At 39.1% G+C, this 21717-nt stretch overlaps 1 protein-coding gene across 1 annotated transcript in view; it reads left to right on the forward strand.

Moving 5' to 3' along the window:
• LOC122810419 (B-cadherin-like) overlaps positions 1-21717 on the forward strand; it is a 766834-nt gene that overhangs the window by 376440 nt on the left and 368677 nt on the right. The window lies entirely within an intron of this gene.

Consider the following 21717-nt stretch of genomic DNA (forward strand, 5'->3'; position numbering starts at 1 on the left):
GAAATTCTGAAAACATGGAACAATGATTTTTTTTCCAGGGAAAAAAAAAATCACTGGGCCATTTTCAGGACTTTACCATTTCCTCCACTGTGGTGCGATCTTGGAGTTGGTATATTTAAGTAGGGGGGGTGGGGGGCAGATTCCACCGCTTTATTTATCTTTTTATGGATCAACGATTTTTTTTCCCTGGGGGAAAAACATCACTGATCAGTGTGTTCTGCATTTTGCATTTTCGAAGTGTTTGGGTCGATTATACAGCATTCGCAATTTCAAGCGTTCGCTGATATAATATAAACCCTACATAATACGTGCACATTTTGTTTCTCTTACAAGGTATATTAATGCATTTGCAGTTTTATTAACCACTAGAACAATATTCTAAATGTGTTTCTCTGTCTGTAACTAATTACAGCTTGGTAAACTGTGGAACGTCTTGAATGTAAGGCTGAGTATTTATGACAGCTGGTCTTACTAATACCTTTATACTTTCATCATCTGTCACTTCATGTTGTAGTAACCCCACTAAATTATATTACCTTTTTTCTATCTACCCTAGTCCAAGTTAATTAAATAAGTTTCTATATAATAACTGTAATTTCTTGAAAGAAACACTGCCATTAATACATCGCTTTTTATACAATGCATGCCGGATACTAAAACATTTTAAATGACCTTGATCAGGTGATCTCTTCCATTACAGTGGTACTGGACCAGTAAACAGTAAGTATAGGAAATATCTGCATTATATTCCCCCACAGCTTTTATAATTCCATCATATTACATAATTACTGGTGTGCCTCCTTTACTCTAGTTGAGTGAGTATAAATAAGTTAGTATAAGCGATCTCTGGTTTATTGTTGTCCTACAGTTTGTAAATTATAACAGTAGCCCCTAAAGAGTTTGAACCAATATCAATTTATCATTTACAGCTTCCCTCAGATGGATATCTTCTTCCCATAGTCTTAGCTATGTAATTCCCTGATAGTTTATAGGCAGTAACTTACCAGGCACATGACCCATAAGTCATTCAGGAGCCAAACCTAATTTCCCTGTTGATAGAAAGTGGTTCCTGGTAAAGTGACCTCATTATACTCACACAGCAGTCAAATGATGTATGACTGTGTATGTATGTGTCTCTATGCATGTTTGTATGTACGTATGCATGTGTGCATGTATGTGTGTGTATGTGTATATATGTCTGTATGTATGTGTGCATGTGTGTATGTACGTGTGTGTGTGTGTGTGTGTGTGTGTATGTACGTGTGTGTGTGTGTGTGTGTGTGTGTGTGTGTGTGTGTGTGTGTGTGTGTGTGTGTGTGTGTATGTATGTATATATATATATATATATATATATCTATGGGTCTACTGCTTTTCATCGAATGCGATGTATTCGAAAAAGAGCAGTAGACCGCTCAGTTATGTGAAAGTGCACTTTCGCAAACTCAGCTTCTATGAACAGATTGCACTGCAGTGGAGGACAGCAGGAAAACGTGCTATGTCCTCCACTGGGGTGCGGCAGTTATGGACCTTAGGGTTAGGGTACTGGTCATGGTAAGGGGATAGCCCTACTAGCTATCCCCTTACCATGACCTGTGCCCTAACTCTAAGGTCCGTGACTACTGCACCACAGTGGAGGACAGGCTATCCTCCACTGTGGTGCGGTAATTACGGACCTTAGGGCACGGGTCATGGTAAGGGAATCCCCTTACCATGACCCGCGCCCTGACCCTAAGGTCCGTAACTACTGCACTAAACATTAGTAGTAGCCTGTTCACTGAAGCGGGTTCCACGAAAGTGCACTTTCGATTAAGTGCACTTTCGCGTAACCCAGGTTCTACTGTGTGAGTTCGAAGAAGTGTATTTTTGAACTTATACAGTAGACCCATATATATATATACATATATATGTATATATATATATATATATATATATATATATATAAAATGTATGCATGTGTGTGTGTGTGTGTGTGTGTGTATGTGTATGTATGTACATATGTGTGTATGCTGTATGTATGCATTGATGTATGTAGGTAAGTATCGATGCATGTATATAGGTTTCTATGGATATATGCATGCATGTATGTATGTACGTATGTTAGTATGTATGCATCTATGTATCTAATGGTGTAATGCATCTGTGTAAAAAGATGTTTTGCATCAGTATCTTAAATGTGTCTGGTGGAGATTTTCTCTCAGAGCCTCCACTGAAAATGGTCTTTGCCTAGTTGGATATTCCAGCCAACGAAGACAAATAAATATGTGTAGCTTGAATCCTGGACTGCGGGAAACAGCTCATAATTTTAATCTCTGCATTAACTGCCGTACTGAATTGGCACTATTGTGTAATGTGTGGCTGTTTGTGTACTGATCGTCTTATTTTCAGTATGTATAATGGATTGCACTGCTTAGGTGCATACCTCATAATTCACTTCATAAGACATTATAATTCACAAGCTGTGAATGATTGTTGTATGCTGTAGTTGCTCAGTGAATACACTGACAGCAATAATTTCCTTTGCATTTCGAGTGTCTCCAATACAACCACCCCACCCATCAACATATTGCATGTTACACTGTGTATTTTAAGTGTAAGCCTATTTATGATATGCTTATGGACAAAAATGATCAAGTAAACTATATTATTATTCATCCACATAACTCTGCTTATGTAGTGTCCTCCTCAACCAATAAGCAGAGTTCAATTATCTGAAACAAGTCTGTGTAGCAATAATCATACAGATTCATAACCCTTCCCAGCATGATTAAGTACACATGCAAATCTCCTATTGCAGCCTATATCCATTTTGTATGTCCTTATATATGCAAGACAGCCATATCTAAGCAAAGTAAAACAGTCACATCTTCAAACACATTGTTCATATCAGATCGGACCTTTCTATTAACCCCTAGGTTACAACCTGCTTAGTTTGTTCTACAAAATGCAAAGACAGAGCCCACTTTTTGTTTTGTTTTTACTATCCATAGAAAGGAGATTTGTATTAGAAAGTAACTACCTCCACATTTCTTGTAAATGGTATTGCTCTCATAGGTTCATAGGTTCATAGGTTGGTACTAGGCTATCAGCCCTACGGCCTATACAAGCCTAGCCATAACAATTCCCTGGCTATTTCTTCCCACATTATTTACTTTCCTGGACCCCTGTCTAGCAGGGCGACTGACGTGATCCCTGGGGTGAATTTCCTTTCTCCCATCCAATCGTCAAGGTTCCTCTTGAAGAGGTCCAAAGAGGCACTCTGCTTGACATGTATGGGCAATCTATTCCAGAGTCTGGGGAGTCTCTGGGTCAGGAACCTATCCCTCCAGCATGTTTTGTTTATTGTGATGACAAGGTTTAGATCCCTGGAGCGTGTGGCTCTGAGGGATTGGGATTTCTTTAAGTGTAGCATGTCCAACAGCTCTGGGTTTGACATGGCCTTGTATGTTAAGCAGAGATTGCCTCTGAGTAGACGATATGCGACAGAGTATAGCTGGAGTTTTTTAAGGCGGTCAGCGTAGGGCATCTGCTTTAGGCCTGTGATTCTTTTAGTGAGGTATTTCTGAGGCCTTTCCAGTTGTTGCAGATGTCTTGAGAGGTACATACCAAATGGGGCGTTGTATTCTATAATGGGTCTAATGACGGATGAGTACAGTCAATTTTCTGTTCATTCATGTCTAAATGTTCAATGTTTAATGTTATTAAAACAAACTTAAAGCCAAAATCGTTGGCTATTCAAGAGTCTAAAGCTGTTAAAATCTGCACTATACATGTTTCCTTCTAATATTTTTTACCACCCCATAGCCTTTCCTAATTACACCTCTAAGATAAACTTCAAAATGTGCAACATCAGTATCATCAACCAAAATTCTCAAATCCTTCGCATAATTATAGGTTAGTACTAGGCTATCTGCCCTTACGAGCCATTTTAAGCCTAGCCAGTTATCCCCTGTGAGATTCAAACCCTGTACCTTGTGTTTGTAAGGAAAACACCTTAACCATTAGACCACCCTTCTTAATTTTAATTCTAGCACCTTATTTGGTGTTAGAATGTGTTCACACAATGTGGATTTAATCTCTGATTCCTTCTCCCAAACTGCAGTGCTTTATATTTGTTTGCATATCGGTGCCTTCCATTTGTTTATCATCTATGCAGCCTAGCCTAGAATTCCTGCTACAGATTCTGATCTTTAATACTGGTGACAATGATCCCAACATTGGTACAATCAGCAAACTTGCTGACCTGATCATTTGTGCAGTCGCAAAAATGTGAGATTATAGGTTCATAGGTTCATAGGTTCATAGGTTCATACTAGGCTATCTGCCCAAGGGCATTTACAAGCCTAGCCAGAGTTTTGTGGCTTTCACCACCCCTTTAGTTTGGAGGATACTATGCCCATTATTTTGCTGTGCCTCTGTCAAGCAGTGACACTGAGATAATCCCTGGGGTATATCTGCGATCTCCCATCCATTGGTCAAGATTTCTCTTGAACAAAGCCAGCGAGGTGCTCTGCCTCACATGTACCGGGATTTTGTTCCACAGCATAGGGAGTCTCTGGGTGATGAATCTGTCCCTCCAGCACGTCCTATTAATAACCGTGTCAAGGTTTAAGTCTCCCGCCCTTGTAGTTCTGAGGGATCTAGATTTTTTTGAGGTGAAGCATGTTCATCAATTCTGGGTTGGACATGGCCTTGTATGTCAGGCACAGGTCACCTCTGAGCAGACGGTAAGTGACTGAGTAGAGCTGAAGTTCCTTCAGTCGGGCAGCATAGGACATATTTTTGAGACCCTTTATCCTTTTGGTGAGGAACTTTTGGGGCCTTTCCAGTTGCTGCAGGTGTCGTGTCAGATACATTCCGAATGGGGCATTGTACTCAATCATTGGCCTGATGAGTGATGAGTACAGGGGACGATGACTTCCCTTGATCTAGATGTGAATCCCTTCATGATCAGGTGGGCAATGTAGAAGGTCTTCCTAACTACTTTGGCAACGTGAGTATCAAATGAAAGGTTACTGTCAACCTGGGTACCCAGATCCCTGATAACCTCTTCTGTGCTTAGTGGGTTGCCGCCTATATGGTAGCTAGGGGTAACCTTGTTTTTCCCGAAGGGTATGACTATGCATTTTTGGCGTTTAACTTTAGGCCATGGTTCTGGCACCAGTTTTCCGTTTCTATAAGACCCTTCTGAAGGATATCTGTGTCAGATGTGTTCTCAGCTATGGCGCCCAGTTTGCAGTCATCTGCAAATTTTGTCAGCCATAATCCTCCTGTGTTTGCTTGTACTTCTGAAAAGTAGATGCCGAACAGGAGAGGGCCCAGGACTGAGCCCTGTGGGACACCACTTGTGACAGGCTTTGAGTCTGACATGGCGCCAGCAACTCTGACCCTGTGGGTTCTGTCACTTAGCCAATTTGCAACCCATCTTGTGACGTATGGGTTTACATTTAAGCTGATGAGTTTTTCAATGATACCTGAGTGGGGTATTGTGTCGAAAGCCTTTGCCAGGTCGAGGTAGGCTGTGTGGACTGCCTTTCCCTCATGAATGGCCTTGGTGACTGTTTCGAAAAAGTCCACCAGGTTTAAAAGGCATGATCTGCCCTTGACAAAGCCAAACTGGGTCGGATCCAAAGTCTGCAAGTCTCCTATGTCTTTATTTATGAGTTCCATTATGATCCTCTCCATAGCTTTGCAGATCAAGCTTGTCAAGCTGATGGGACGGTAATTTCCCAGGTCGGTGGAGGCACCTCCTTTGTGAAGTGGGACCACAGTTGCCGTATGCCACTCCTTAGGCATGTATCCTGAGGTGAGGCTAAGATTAAACAGCTGCCCTAACTGCGGGTTTAATTCCTCATTGAGTTCGTGGAGCACACATCCACGGACACCATCTGGTCCCATGGATGCTGTGTTTTTTGCCTTGGAGAGAGCAGTTCTCACCTGAGCGTTAGAGATGTTTGGGGGGCTATAATTCTCTGGTATAGATATCTCACCTTTGGGGAGGGGAGAGTTTGCACTGAACCTGTCAGCCAGTATGTTGGCAATGTCTGTAGGTTCAGTAATTTTTACATCATTTTGAACTAATTCTGAGCATATCTGGGAGTTTCCTCCCAGGTTTCTAACATAGCTAAAGAAGGCCTTATGATTGTCCTTTGAGTCCTTAGCGACTTTTCTCTCAAAATTTGCCTTGGATGATTTTATGAGAGATCTTAATTTTTTACTTAAAATGATCAAGGGTGTTTTCCCTTTTAAGGATTTTGCTCTATCTTGTAGTAGCTTCCCCCTTTTGTTGTAGAGCTTGTTAATGGCTGGGGTCCACCAAACTGGACGCTTGCCTTTGGTACAAAGGGTCTTTGTTTTGTTTGGGATTGCCTGATCCATGCAGTCCTGTAGGTGCTGGTAGAAGGCATTTGTAAGTGATTCAGCGGCTTGAGTAATGGTTTCCGCAGTCTCGGGGGCCTTAAAAGAGACCACACTAGCCTTTAGAAGTGTGAAGTCGGCTTTTGAGAAGTTCTTCACTGTGGTCTTTTTTATCTCAGGTGGGGGCGGAATGTGGACTTCCAGTGAGATTAGTTTATGGTCTGATCTCACCAGTGAAGGGTATACTTCTTGTGTTGAACATTGTGACCCCATGTTCGTGATGATGAGATCTAGTATGTTATCTCCTCTTGTGGGAATGGTGACTAGTTGTTCCATGGCATGTGAGTTTATGAACTCTAGGAACCTTTGGGCTAGAGTGTTGGGGCTTGAGTAGTGATCCCAGTCTATATTCGGGTAGTTGAAATCACCTAGTATGATGGTGTTTGGAGATACATTTATCCCCTCCAGTGTTTTCAGGAAAGCTATGTGAGGTTTCTGAGATTGAGAGGGTGGCCTGTAACATGCTACAAATTGCAGAGCAGTCTTGCCTATGGTTAATTGCACCTGGATGGTCTCCGATGCATCGTGCGTTGCCACCAACCTTGAGGTGTGGGTGTTCTTGATGAATATAGACACCCCCCCTCCTTTCTTGGTGTTGTCCGGATTTTGGGGCCAGAACGCATGATATGAGGTAAAGCCTGATAGTGCCGGGGTGCTCTCGGGAGCCTTGAACCAGGTTTCAGTCACAGCACAGACATCGATGTTCTCCATACTGAGAAGGGCCTCGAGTGCGTGCATCTTGAGGTTGAGACTTCTGGCATTGAGCAGCATTACCCTTAGTTTTTTCCCTTTTTTGTGTTCTAGGGTGGTAGGTTTAGAATTTGAGCCTTGCCTAAAAAAGGCACTATGGGGGTGGCAAGAGCCTTTGCCAATATCCAGAAGCCCAGGGGTGACAGGTGCAAGCCGTCCCTTGCGAAGCAGCGTGACTTGTCCAGCATGTCATCCCAGGCAGACAGACATTGGATCCCCTTTGAATGACACCAGAGTTTAAGCCAATTATTAAAGCTGATCATCTTGTCTCTGTATTGTGGCATCATTCTTGGTGAAGGTAGGATACTGCTCAGGGTCAGGGTCATACCTGCCTGGGCTACATAATCCGAGAGCTCCTCTATGTCTCTTTTCATGTAGTCCAAGGAGGTACATCTCAGGTCGTTTACACCAGCATGGACAATGACAGAGTCGTACTTGTACCTGCTGTTGAGAGACCTGAGTGCTTGCGTTATGTGGCGGATTCTAGCGCTCGACAGGCAGCTTACTGTGACCTTTTCTTTGTTCAATCTGGTGAGCGGGACATCAGTGTGTCTGACTATGGAGTCACCAATGACGAGTGTGTCTGGCATTGTGTTTGGCCTTAAGGGCTGTGACTGTTTGGCACACTGACTATGTGGTCTATGTGTTGCATGTGTTGTGTCCTGAGGTGGCAGTTGTTTGGGTGTCTGCTTTGGTGGCATCTGCTGTTTTGGTAGATTTTTGATCAGAGCCTCCGAATATGTCTTTGTGTATTTATGTGTATGATTTGAAGTTGTGATAGTACTATGTGAGACTGGGTTTGTGGTGTGTGTGTGGTTACCTTCTCCTCCTGTCTGGTCTTACCAGTCCTATGTTGAGAGAGCTCAGCCTCCAGTTTGGCTATATAGTTGCATCTCTCACATGTATTTGTGTTTTGTGGGAGAAGGAGAGGGTTGTCCGTGTACATGAGACAATTGTAACATTGCCTCAATATTCCCAGATTCACCAGCTGAGCAGGAGAGGACACTAGCAACTGATCCCTCGACATGCTAGAAGGAATAGACAAGGACTTCAAAAGACTTCGGGGGATGTGGGTGATCGAATGGGGTTTTTGGCTGGTGGGGTACTATGTATAATAAAAGTGCTATATCAAGTAAAAAAGTACTTTAGGAGCAAGTGCTAGGCTTTACAGATAGAGAATATTCTACTTAGGAATCAAGTAGAGCTGAGCTTTTTAGATATAGAATACGCTGGTTAGATCAGCAGTATAGTTCAAGGAAGGCTGTTTTAAGGGAAAATTTGAAGAGTGGACTTTAGGTAGCCCGAATAGTTTAACCTTGATTAACCGCCGCTGCTCTTGTGTGCTCCTGTGGCAACTCCGCGCTAAAGCGTGCTTTATAGCAGGGGGCTGGAAAAAACAGGAAATGACCCAAAATGGCCAATGAATTACCAGTTGCTGTCTCTAACCACTCCTCTGAGGACAAACAGGCAGCTCAGTACTCCCCACTCTCACTGGTGAGTAAAGAAACTTCCCTCTGGCCACACAAGAAAATGGAGGAACACAGGAACCAAATACAAAGCCCAGGGATCAGCAAAATCTGATCACTGGAACAACTAGCTAGGAAAGTTAGGAAAGCAGAAGTATTTTTTGTTTTTTTAGTTTTTTTACACACACAGACAGAAAATACAGTAAATGCTTGGTTTTTCGACTAAATGCTATCAAAGGCTAGTACACTTAAGTGTATTAGCCTGTAGGTTAACTTATAAGCAAAACTTAAGCTAAGAAGTGCAGTCAACAAATTAAGCTCAGAAAAACAGAGAAAACAGGTAATATAACAATAATATAAGCACAAACAGTGGTCAAAATGCACAAAAGGTCGAAAAAAGCAATAAAAATGCTTAAAAAATACTTAGAATCAGGAAAGTCGCTTTTTCTGCTCTCTGCTGCCTTAGGAACTCTGCAGGGGACCACGAGGAGCTATGCCAAGTTCTCTAATGAGTAATGGGCCCAGTACTGAGCCCTGAAATACCCCAGTTTTAAGTTTCACCTTCTCAGAGGCCCAGTCTTGAATGTGTATGTTACAGATCCTGCCATTGAGCCAATTTGCCATCTAGTTTGCAATATAAGAGTTAATGCCTGGAGACTGAATTGTTCTTATAACTTCGAGATGTGGTACCACGTTAAATGCCTTGGCAAAGTTTAAGTGAACAACATTTACTGGTAATCCAATGTCTAATGCATCTACATTTGACTAAAAACTAAACAAAATAGTCATGCAGGAGCTCCCTTCCATAAATCTATACTGAAATAGATTTAACCCAAATTTGTCATGAACTGGTAACTTCTAACAGATGAGCCTTTCAAGAATTCGCCTAATGTATGTTAAGCTTATTGTACATTTTTCTACCATTGACGGATTATTATACCTAGGAACACAGTTCTCAAGATATTCTGAAATAAATAAGTTAGAGAAGGAACTAACTTTTCTGCAGTCTTACTTATAAATAGTGCAGCAGCAGAATTAGATTTAGTTCTCTTTACGATATCAAACACTTCCTCTTCTAATATTCTTTTAGAGCATATCTCATAAACATTAAAAAAAAAACTTTTGTGATTAACTATTTTTGACATGCCAGCAAAAATAATTTGTACAAATATATCTGCTATATATATCTGCTAATTTACTCCTATCAATAAAGGTTACTCAAGCTATATTAATAGAAACATTAGATTCTCATCTTTACCCTACTGCCTAAAATGTTCGAAGAATGCTTTACAATTATTACTGCTATGTTTGGTAAGTTTGACTTCATAGCTTTTCTTGAACCAATGTATCACCTTCTTATAATACTTTTTATCATCCAATATTTTTTTTTTATTTTAGATAAAGTCTTAACTAATTTCCATAGAGACTTGTTTTATTCCTTATTTTTTTTCAGTTTTCCTGATCACCACAATGGATATTTTTGTCATCTCTGCTAGCATGACCCATTACCTGATGAAATCTGTGTTGCAGTAACATCCCAATTATTGTTGATACTAATTCAGAGATCTCACATATTGACATTCCTCCACCTCTTCTAGTAACTCTTAAAGAATGATAACCCTTAAAACCAGGGAGAGTTATGGGTCTGTACATAATACTTAAATTATGTTTCTATAATTGGTTGGGAGGGCGGCCTAATGGTTAAGGTGTTTGCCTTACAAACACAAGGTACAGGGCTTGAGTCTCACAAGGGATAATTGGCTTGGCTTAAAATGGCTCGCAAGGGCAGTTAGCTTAGTACTTACCTATGAACCTATGAATTAGAATAGTGACATAACCCTTAATAGCCACTCTAGCTTCAATAAATTTGATTTTATTTAAACTTCTAGTATTTGAAAGGAAACATTTAAAATTGCCCATTGCCACCTTATCCCCCAGTTTGATGTACTTTCTGTGCATAAAAATATTTCAATAGTATGATAATCTTAGCTCTCAATCATCTATGACCATAGTGGCCTAAGTAAATATTGTCCCTTTTAAAACATCTGTTTTTAAATTCTATATCCCAACAAAGGTTAATGACACCTATGGAATTCAAAAAAGCATTTGCACATGATTTCATTTGTCACTGTCTTGCAGAACACTCTTTATCTTAGCCTGAAACTGAGGCATGGGGGAGATCACAGAAAAAATAAGTTTTAATCTTACATTTTTGTTTTAAGTAATAATACCTTTTACATCTTCCATAACAAATTTTTATCTTTTTTACGTACAGCATTACAGCCTTCAACAATTGTCATAATATCATATTATTTATTAACTGTTAATCCTTTTACTGCCACAACCAAGTATTTCATTCTAAAACCGTTTTAGGGTCTATATCAGCATAACGAATGCTGAAAATGCCGAATGCAATTTAATCGAAATGAAATGTTCGAAATTTCAAAAGAGCGAACTGATGGAACATCGATTTCTTTCCCAGGGAAAGAAATCGGTGTTCCGTGCAAAAAAAAAAATTCAATACTATAAACACTGACAGAAGTGGGGGGCTTCACATCCCACACCCCACAATGTGGGGGCTGTGCACCCCACACCCCCTACTTAAATATACCAACTCCGAGACCGCACCACAGTAGAGGAAAGAGCAAACTCCAATGATGGCCCACCGATTTCTTTCCCTGGGAATGAAATCGATGTTCCATCAGTTTGCTCTTCTGAGATTTCGAACATTACAGTTCGATTAAATTAAATTCGGCATTTTCAACATTTGAAATGCTGATAGGACCCCCTCCCCCCTTTTAATGGGTAACTGTTACTCTAACCCCTTGTATCCTTGGTAAAAATTATTTTAGTCCCCTTGACACAGAGTCCCCTATTATCAAAATCTGAAGAAGAAAATTTTGATTCTATAACATTACTTTCTAAACCTATGTGTCAGACAACTCTCATGCGTACCTGACTTTGGTTACCCTCCAATGCCTCACTGTCCACCTTACCTTCTTTCTTTCCATCTGGACACCATCTCCTATCATTATCTCTCTCTCTGCCCTCTTTTATTGTTTGATGTTTAATTATTAATAGTTGCAGAATTTTGATCCATCAGTGCTGTCTCTTGACCTATCCCAATATCAACAGTAACTGTGTTGTTTATACATTTTAAAGCTTCAAAAATCTTGCATAATGAATGGGGAGTGTCCAGAAATTTTCTGAAGAGGTAAATCAAGCCTGAAAATAAGGACATACTTCCAAAAATAGGAACATCCTAAATCAAGATTAAATGTAGGAATGTTCCTCCAAAAATAGAGACATTTGAGAGGTCTGTCACTCATAACATGATGAACACTCAAAACTGCTCAAATGAAACTTAAGACACTGTTATACTTATTATATAATTTATGTTCTGTAGCTCTTACACTGTTACTTTCTAGGGAGAAGTTCCCCAGTGCAGGTCCTCTGTAAACATGTATCTATGATGACTAAACATATAATGACCAGCGTAAAGCAACTATTTTAAAATTGTCAATATGACCACAAGAAGTATACACCAGTAGCCAGAGACAATGCACAGATCCATCTTGCTGTGCCAGTCAGGTATCTTTGCAGTTACATAAACATGGCTAAGACCGTGACAAAGAGATGGACTTTGCCATATCGGGTTATAATATGTTATGTTACTACAGAAATCACAAATGTGCTGGTGGCATCGTAGTTCTCTGAAATAACAGGGTGCTATCACAGATACTGAAGACATATTCATCACCTGGAAAGATTCTCTGACAATTTGGAGCTGTTCTTCAAATACACTGAGAACTCCACCTCAATTCCATATTTCACCATCCACCACAATTAGCAGAAAGTGATACTTCAGGATATTACTATCTGCCCTCAAAAAGAGAATACATTGTTACTGGCTAACAACTTTTACAGAAAGCCAACATGGGCCAACTACTTACTACATGCTGTTAGCATACAACTCCACATTACTAAACAAAATGCAATAAAATCTCAAGGAATGCAAACTCCAAGAGTGTCAGGAGAAATGCATCTGTTTTACAAGATCATCACAACCTTCAAAAAGATTTTATCAAATGCGAGTCCCAACAGTGCTTTAAAAAGGATTCACTAAACCCCTCCATATTGCGCAAGGAAACCAAAGCTGGCACAGTATTAGTCCACCACCCCGGGACCAAACTCAACACAACAGAAACTCCCAGAACAAGGAAGACCACAAACAGAGCATGGCAATCACTTACTCCAAAGATTCAGGTGAGATGAAAGGACTCATTAGATGTGGCTAGAGCAGACTGACTAGAAATAAAGCATTAAAGAACATCATGGACTCTCAGCCACATTTTTCCCCAGAGGATCAGGAACATCAGAGATTGGTTAGAGACACCCCTTTAGAATTCCTGTATTGACAACCCAGGAATTTTCCTCTGTGGCCCAGCTAAGTTTAAATTCTGCTGTCAAATGAGCCAGAAACACACTTCTATGTTGCATTACTAGGAAGAAATAATTCATCAGTAAACACAGAGACTAATTTATTGTTCATCATTTACTTTGTCAAATGTGACAGTTATCAGTGTTTTATGTTGGGAAAATATGTCAACCCACCTGCAAAAAAATGACTCACCATACATTTGTCTAATATATGAAAAAAATACTTGAAGTGAAGACCAAAAAACGACTGTTCACACAAGAATACATTTAGTACTTTCATTCGTTTAATCACACAGACTTTCTCAGAACACCAACAGCAATTCTGAGGAAGTTCGTGTGATTAAACAAATTAAAGTACTAAACTTATTCTTGGTGTGAGCAGTTGTTTTTTGGTCTTCACTTCACGTATTTTTTTCATTTTATTCAGTTGTCGTGTAGTTGCAGTGTTTTGATTTTTGTCTAATATATGCCTTAAGGAAAGAAATAAACCAAGTTGCCAGACATGCAGTTAGCTACAGACACGACATCAAGTTTACATTCCACAAAATCAAACAGATACAAAATGGACCTTTGGAACGGAATAAAATAGCTCTCATTAACAAAAAAAAAAAGCTAGAATGCATTACTTACTTGAAAGCATATCAAAACCCAGAGCTGAAATTGTCCTGCTCCATCAAGAGCATCCTGGAGCAAATAAAACTGGACCACAAAACTTTTATTAATTAGGTGTGTATTTTATTATTTTTATGTTTATTTTCATGGATTTTTAATGTGTATTTCAGAAGTATTTTGCTTGCTCCTGCTGCTACCTTTTTTCTTTTTAAAGTTCTATTTACATTTATGTCTAGCTGAGAAACTGATTTTAAGAGACTTGAGATGGCTGGACTCAATGCTACCATTACCTCGGTAATATTGGTTAGTCTAGCAGGTGCCACTACTACCTCGGTAATATCGGTTAGTCCAGCAGGTGCCACCATTACCTCTGCAAGAATGGACAGACTGGCTGAAGAATAAATCCTTTTACTTTGAATAAGTTAAAACCAATACAAGATAATACGCAAGTAATTAGATAAACAAATATGGTAAGCACTTTCGTTTGGTGGTTGCCAAACGTTTTCAAACAAATAAACATAATTTCCTGTTGCATAAATACTCTCCTTCAGTGATGTAATACAATGTATTTCCGTTAACTCTTTAAGGAAACAATGTATCCTAAAAAATATATATAATTCATGAAAAAAAGAAAAACATTACCTCTTGTAAATGATATACTGGTGGACTGATAACACCTGTCAAACCACTATGATCACATCTATTACTCATTTACCCAACCTATAAACCATTCATGAAACCTGAAACATATCAACCATAGAATTGTGTATACATGGCGAACACAATAAATTTTGTGACCAAAATTTAAAAACTAAGATCGTATTAAAAACAAAGATTGTATTAAAAATAAAGATTGTATTAAAAATGTTTCCAAACACCCGCAACAAACCGATGCCTAAAAATGTTGCCTAACGCGTACTTGTGTATGGAGCCAAATGTAATTATATAATTATCAGCAGTATTTGCATGTACTTTCTCACATGTAAAAAATTCTGTAAAAAACTTGTATCCTGTTCATTCCTATTTTAATATCAGAACTAGGAACTATATCTTTTAAAATACACCTGGAAAAACGGACCTGAAGTGTAGCTAACAAGAAGCCCAGTAGGACACTCAAATAAATAAAATCCAACGTGATCGTTGTTTGTTGTTGTATATGTACTGTGTGAAGTATTAATTATTAAAACCTGTATCTAACATTGTAATCAATTATAACCTTTAAGAATGTATGTATAATATATATAAGCAATATATAAAATGTGTGTATAAGTAATATGGAGATTAATTATCTGTATTGTTATTAATAAAGAATTGTTTTATAAAGTGCGAAAATTTATTGTGTTCGCCATGTATACACAATTCTATGGTTGATATGTTTCACGTTTCATGAATGGTTTATAGGTTGGGTAAATGAGTAATAGATGCGATCATAGTGGTTTGACAGGTGTTATCAGTCCACCAGTATATCATTTACAAGAGGTAATGTTTTTCATTTTTTCATGACTTATATATATTTTTTAGGATACATTGTTTCCTTAAAGAGTTAATGGAAATACATTGTATTACATCACCGGAGAGTATTTATGCAACAGGAAATGATGTTTATTTGTTTGAAAAAGTTTGGCAACCGCCATACGAAAGCGCTTACCATATTTGTTTATCTAATTACTTGCGTATTATCTTGTATTGGTTTTAACTTATTCGAAGTAAAAGGATTTATTCTTCAGCCAGTCTGTGCATTCTTATCATTTCGTTTTTTGGGGTTTTATCAGTACTCTTATTACCTTGGTAAGATTGATTAGTCCAGTAGGTGCCACCATTACCTCTGTAATATTGGTTAGTCCAGCAGGTGGCACCATTACTTCAGTAATATTGGTTAGCCTAGCAGGTGCCACTACTACCTCGGTAATATTGGTTAGTCCAGCAGATGCCACCATTACCTCTGTAATATTGGTTAGTCCAGCAAGTATCTTAGCTAGTACAGCACTTATTCATTTGTCTCATTCACCCTCACTTAGAATCTTCATGACTGATTTTTTTTTGTTTGCTCTTAGGTTTATACCTCTCCACCCCTGTTAGATCCCTGTCTCACACCTTTCATTATATGTACTCATATGGTTTCACTCCCATTCTTAATAGCAGCTAGTCTTCCTTCCACATCAATGTTTTTGAATTTGGCCTGACATGATCTGAAGAAGCCAGTGAAGGTGAACACATGACTGATACATGCCAGCATTGTCCCACACAGCTTCAGTTGTATCACATAACCCTCTCTCCGGCAATCCAGGTGCTCAGTTTTCTGTTACCAAAGGTTATTGTTCTGCTTTTATTTATCTACGTGAATGTTTTTGTTATATCGGGATTAGGAAATGTCTTCATTTTTTTGCATCACAGACATGGAGTCACTGAAAAAAAGACGCACCCAGTGTAATAACATACTTATGTACATAAACATCATCGATTAGCTTCATAAAAGCAAGTTACCCTCAGACTGCAATACATGCCTAATTTAGGAAACTGTGCACTGGTTCTACAGCTTAACTGCCTCGTCAGACTATACCTGGGCAGAACCCCCTAGCCACTCGGACAGAGAGTTTTCTAGCTGTCAATGGTCAGTAACTTATGTCCACTAGTAACTCACCTGCCTCCAATTCTTCATAACATGAATATCCAAGTTGTTTCTGCATTCCCCAATACAATCCTGTTTTATTTTTTTTTCTGCCAATTTAATTTTATATTCAAAATATCAAGGCAACTTCTGAATAACTGCACTGTTGTTAACCAAATCCACTCGCCCAGTGTTCAGTTCCCTTTTGTGATGATTTCTTTTAATTGTTTTGTAAGAACATATAAATACAGTGAAGGTTTATTGTTGAACTTAGTTCTGATATAGCCCTGTTACAGAAGTTAAGTGCTCATCACTTGAAATGAATCTATAATTATTCCAACAATAAGAATATCATTGGTGTGTTTCCTTTTAATTGTTTATCATTATTTTTAATTTTATACATTTTAAATACTAAAATACCATTTTAGTAGTCGTTTATGAAAAATGTTGGGGAAAAAGCTAAGAAATCCGAAAGTTGTACCAGTATGAGTTTCTCCTGTATTTTTTTATTGGTTACTCTCTGATCTACGAGTTCTTAAATTCCGATCAGAGCTGGAGATCAGGTACAGCTTCACAAGCAGATCTTGACTTGGATAATACTAGATTCAGGGACTCAAATCTCCACCAGCATATAAATGAAATGTGATGGAGAGACAAATTTATTATGCAATGCCTACCTTACTTCTGGAACAAACTTTCTCTTACAAGTTAAACAAAGAGACATCTTAGCATCCTTCATATTAAACCTAGATAATCAGGTGAATTCCCATAAAGTTACTCCAAGACTAACCTGTTTCACTCTTCTTGAAAAAGGGGGGTATTGCGTGAGGGTGGGAATTGGTAATGTGCAAATGGTATTATGACTCACTTGTCTTGTGTTTCACATGATCCTATGATGCCATGATACTAGCTATAAACAAAAAGGAAGTTACTTAAAACCACACAAGCAAATGATAGAACAAAATCATCATCATCACCATCATCATCATGATCATCATCATCACCATCATCATCATGATCATGATCATCATCATCATCACCATCACCATCATCATCACCATCACCATCATCATCATCATCATGATCATCACCATCATCATGATCATCATCATCATCATCACCATCATGATCATCACCACCATCATGATCATCATCATCACCACCATCATCATCATGATCATGAACAATCACCATCATCATCATGATCATCATCATGAACATCATCACCATCTTCATCATGATTAATCACCATCATCATCATGATCATCATCATCATGAACATCATCATGATCATCACCACTATCATGATCATCATCATCACCATCGTCATCATGATCATGATCATCATCATCATGATCATCATCACCATCATCACGATCATCACCATCATCATTATGATCATCATCACCATCATCATGATCATCATCATCATCACCATCATCACGATCATCATCACCATCATCATGATCATCACCATCATCATCATGATCATCATCACCATCATCATGTTCATGATCATCACCATCATCATCATGATCATCATCATCATGATCATCATCACCATCATCATCATCCCCCTTTTTCCTATTTTCTATGTGGGATCGGGGTTTCTTGTCATTGTCACCATTTCTCACTGTCCTACCTTTTTTGATAGTCATGCCTGACTGTTGCAGGTCTTGTCTCACACAATCCATCCACCTCTTAGCTGAACACCCACATTTCCTCCTGCCATCTTCCTCTCTGTCCCAAATCATCTTCACCAAACTGTCTTCTCCTTTCCTGCATGTGTACTGAACCACCATAATCTGTTCTCTTTGACCTTCTCTGTAGCTGGCTGTATTTGGGCTTCTGATCTCATGACCTCATATCTTTGTCTGTCCCACAGTATGCATCCTATCAGCCATCCCAAACATTTCATCATCATCACCTCTAACTACCACAACTTCTCTGCCTTTACTGCCTTGGTTTCTGTAACATACAGCAGTACTGATCACACCTCCATTTTGTACAGCTTACATTTGGCCTTCATTTGGTGTTCTTCTGTCACATACTCCCCATGACACTCTATGCAATTTGGCTGTAGCCTCTCTGATTCCAGCTTTGAACTCCTTATTCAGATTTCCCTTCTTGTCAAACAGCCCTCCCAGATACTTGAAGCCATTAGCCTTTTCCACTACTTTACTTTCTATCTCAGTTTTCAGCTTCTCCTTATTTTCTCATCTGCTGCTATTACAGCTGTTTTATCCATACTCAGTTACACCCCATGTGCCTCCAGTTTTGCATTCCAGCTTATAATGCCACAATGTCTGCATACAGCAGCTTTGTGGATCTGTTCTCTTTGACCTGTTTGCTAATATAATCTACTCTTAAACAAACTTAAACAATGCTCTTCTTCAGCTAATGACCTTCCAAACGAGTACCTAAAATAGGAGCCAGTAGCATTGCTTATCCTGTGTCAATCCTTATAAATATGTCAATCCATGAATCCCATGTTCCGCCTGTCTGGAAAAAGTCATACATTATTCCTCTGTACAAATGAGAAAATTCCCCTCTCTAAAATACTTGAAAAATGTATGCAAAAATAGAAATTGCTAGATTATCTCCTGCAGGGAGAATGTGTATCCCCTACCCAACATGGCTTCTGTCCTACCCAACATGGCTTCTGTCCTTTCTGTACGAGCACTGCTGTTCTAACCTACACAGATACTGTCAGTAAAGGTAGAGATAATGGCAAACTGGTCTCCTCCTTATTTCTAGACTTGTTTTTTTGGGGGGGGGGTTAACTCTTGGCTAGGCATTTAAGGGCCCCAGGGCCATTAGCCAAGTAATCTCCTATTATCTTATGATCCTTGTCTAAAGCCTTCGACACAGTTTGTCATAGCAAACTTCTGCTTCAAATGTCCTCACTAGGTATCTCTTATCCCAGCCTTCTCTGGTTCAAAAGCTACCTGTTCAACAGGTTATCAGTCAGTAAAATGGCACTCCATGTTCTTTCATTAGCTTCCAGTCAACACCAGTGTACTACAAGGTTCCTTGGTCCCGTCTTTTTTAACATTTTCACCAACACCATTTATACATCCACACAACTAGTCATCCTAATACAATGCACAGATGATTCCACTCTCATTTGCACATCTGACAACATGAAAAAAAATTATTCAGGAAATGTTAACAGCCACTGAAACATGGCTTTATAACTCACAACTCATGCTCACCCCAAAAAAGACCAAACTACTACTTTTTTCCCCAAATCCCTTTCTCATAAAAAAACAACAAAATTTAAAGTTTTCTCTCTCGATAATACAGCCATTGAAGCCACTTCTCCTAGCAAATTATGAGGAGTAATAGTGGATGATAATCTTAGATTCAACTTGCATATACAAAATTTCATAAGAAAAACTCATCAAAAACTAGGGATGCTTTGCAGATCCAAAAACTTTCTCACAAATGCAACTAAAACTACACTTGCCACTACTTATCTCCTCCCCGCTCTTCTTTTAACATACCCTGCCTCAATAACCTCCAGGCTTCACAAAACATAAAATTTGAATAATGCCAAACAAAGTTACTAAATTTGCAGCACATACCCCTTTCAGAACCCACCACTGTATAGCACTGAAAAGCCTAAATTGGTTAGAACTGCCACATCAACATATACTCAAATTCCCACCACCTATAAAATTATCCAGGATCCACCTGCCTGTCCAGCACTTAAAAACATTCTACAAAACTCTGCTCCCAGTCGGTCATTGCAATGCAGTGACCAAAAACTCCCATCTGTCTACAAACCCAGCAAATCTGGGCATTGCCTGTACTCATACAAGGTTGCTAAGGCCTGGAACTCCTTACCCATATCCATCAGGTCTATACCCTCCATCCCTCATGCAAAACCACTGTGAAAGACTTCCTAGCTAAAATCTGTCTGTGTTCTTGCTCAAAACCAGAATAACCTATATCCCTAAATGTGAACACTCACCTTTCCATTCCTTGTGTGTCCTTACTCTGCCTTCTTCACTTGCTTCCTTTCCTTAGTGCTATCAAATTTTCTTCACTGACTTTCTCTCTAAATATACTATAAGCCTGTTTTTCTCAAACTTCATATTGCAATACCTGTTTGTTTTAGACTAACTTACCTTTAATTTCTCTACAAACTGTTTAAAATTTCTGTAAATATTAAATGATTGTCGTATAACTTGCATTGATTCTTAATTAATGTTTTTATATTATGCCTAATTTGTTATAATTATTTAAGCTGCAGATGTTTTTGTTTTATTTTTGAAGATTGTACAATTATTTTTTTTTAAATGTTTTGTAATAATTTGCAGCTTTTCTCCATGGGCCTGTTTGGAAAATGGACTTCTAACCAGTCGGACTTTCTCAAATGCCAATAAATAAATAAATAGTCCATTACCAGTATGAACAGTGTTGGACTCAGAGATGAACCCTAATGAACATGCACTTCCACTGGGAATCTCCTCTTTGACTCTGAACACATTCATTCTTGACTCATTGGGTCCTTGTACACAGCCTGCACAAATTCTACCAATGTTTTTGGGACTTCATACCATAGCAAGACTGTCCAAACCAGCTTTCTCAGTGTCTTGCTATATGCTTATTCCAAGTCTAGAAAAGGACTCTTTCATCATCTTTAACTTCTTCTCAACTATTGGCTTCACTGCAAACATCAGATTAGTTGTGCTGCATCCGGATCCGAATACAACTCTCTCCAGAACTTTCATGCGGAGTGGCAGGAGTTTCATAACTCTATGCGGCCCACAGTTCTGAATGTTTCCCTTGTCCTTCTACACTGGCAGTAGAATGCATATTCTTCGGTCATCTGGGATATGCATTTCTATCCATGCTGTTAGGATTATCCTCTTCTTCCTCTACCATTGTAGGTTGTGTCCAGGGCAGTACAGCTTCTGTGAGGTTTTCTTCATTCAGAAGCAGCTGCAAGCACTCCTTCCATCTGCCTTTGATGTCTTGTGGACTGGTGAGCAGGTTGTTGCTGGCATCCCTTATGAAGGGTGTCTATCTTCTTTATCTTTCTGTCTTTACCTTGCAAACTGATAAAGTTTATTTGTGCCACCTACTGAGACACTTTCCAGAAGCTGGTAGAGTCCTCCTAATGTCTTATTCTTTGCTATTGTGATTTCTCTCTTGGCATCTTTTTTGGTCAGTCAGTTTTTCTTCTTAACCTGGTCCGTCATTTCTATTTCGCACTTTTTCCTGCACTCCTTCTTTCCTTTGATAACCCGCAGAACTTCTACGTTCGACCACAGCTTTCCTTATGTACCTTATTTCCATACCTGGCTCAGCTGCATATCTGTTCTACAGTCCTTACACATGCTGTTTTGAGGCAATGCCGTTCTTCTTCAATTCCACCTATTTCCTCTGCTTTAAGTCAACACAACAGAGCTCAAATGG

This window comes from Protopterus annectens, chromosome 8.part1, assembly GCF_019279795.1.
Source record: "Protopterus annectens isolate FY-2018-M chromosome 8.part1, PAN1.0, whole genome shotgun sequence".
Taxonomy (NCBI): Eukaryota; Metazoa; Chordata; order Ceratodontiformes; family Protopteridae; genus Protopterus; species Protopterus annectens.